General features: G+C 35.2%; 1 long non-coding RNA gene across 1 annotated transcript; it reads right to left on the bottom strand.

Moving 5' to 3' along the window:
• Positions 1-34: 34 nt before the first annotated feature.
• On the bottom strand, positions 35-1,342 carry LOC124895533. The gene is made up of 2 exons (XR_007051770.1): positions 587-1,342; positions 35-374 (listed from the first exon to the last, which is right to left on the bottom strand). It is a non-coding gene; the product is annotated as an uncharacterized LOC124895533 (long non-coding RNA).
• Between the last annotated feature and the right edge of the window lie 6 nt (positions 1,343-1,348).

Below are 1,348 nucleotides of genomic sequence, written 5' to 3'. Positions count from 1 at the left end.
GTATTTTAATCTTTGCACACAAACACTTATATGTGTCTTCCTTGTGAATCTTTCTACCCGTATTATAAGAAGAAATGAATAATAAAAATAGAGAATGGCAAACTTGTTTTAATCTGTTTGGAACTATATGAAATAAAGAAACTCAAAGCACGGTTAGTAATAACATGAAGCTCGAACTTGTAATTGCAAACTCTAAGTCAAGCTCTTCAACCTCAGATCCTCATTCTTATCCCCATTCATCCAATCTGAAGTTACCACAGTATCGGTACTCGCAATGGATGAATGAGTCCTTGGCCCTTTTTATAGCATCTCCTTGCTTGTCTTTTGTCTTATTCACTTGACGATGTGGGAATATGGAGTAAATATACCGGAGACTGCATTTTTAATATACAAAGATATGTCAGCATTGAATTTTAAGAAGGATAATCATACATTCATAGGTCATTGTGCAAAATGGGTAAATGAAGAAAGGAAAGTTTCAAATGGCTCAAGCATCATATTTATTACTAATCCCCGTCATTGTAAATTAGCAGTTACATGTAGACATGTATTGATGATAAGAATTGAGAGGCAAGAGTTTTCATACCTGCTTTGATGTACTTTACTTGAGCCTCTAAGTTCTCATTTGTGAGATAACACAGGGTATGTTGTTGTATATATATTATTGTATACATGGCCGGAGTTGGAAGCAAGCCTCTGGTTCTTCGTGTACACCAACTGTGACAATGACCGCCACATCAATCTTTTTTTTTTTATAACCGTGTTGTCCGGGCCAGCTTACGTGCACCTAGCAATGTAGTACTAAGTGAATTGGTATAACAACTTGGTAACATGCAATTCATTCAGTGTCAACCAAAACTAACGTATGAGAATGCAATTGTTTTTCACTAGATAATCCTGTCATGTTTTTTCTATTTTCACAACCTATATGTGTGCTAATGATCAGCAAAAACTTTGAAACTTCCTCCGGCAAGTATAGCCTAGCAAATCTCACCATTATTGTAGATTCATGTTATTCAATATTTGTTTGTAAATTCATGGATCCAAATGGTCTCATGACTGTCTGGCATACCCCTTAATTCTTTCTTTTTTTTGGCTGGTACTATATGTTTTTCCAATTAGGAAATGCTATTCTTATAATGTCATTTCCAGAATTGCGGTCTAGTTTAAAGGAATGTGATCTTGTTATTCTCGACATGGTCCGATGTATCTACTATTTCATAATTCAACGGACTGTTCATCAAATGATGTTTGAATTTTGACTGTTAGATTGAACGCATGCAATGATTTTACTTGATAGACTGAGTTGATCGGTCACTGTAATAGTAAGTGTACACTCAGGACCATA

The sequence above is a fragment of the Capsicum annuum genome, unplaced genomic scaffold, assembly GCF_002878395.1.
Source record: "Capsicum annuum cultivar UCD-10X-F1 unplaced genomic scaffold, UCD10Xv1.1 ctg82835, whole genome shotgun sequence".
Taxonomy (NCBI): domain Eukaryota; kingdom Viridiplantae; phylum Streptophyta; class Magnoliopsida; order Solanales; family Solanaceae; genus Capsicum; species Capsicum annuum.
Note: the sequence above shows the minus strand (reverse complement) of the source record. Positions and strands in the feature narration are given on the sequence as shown.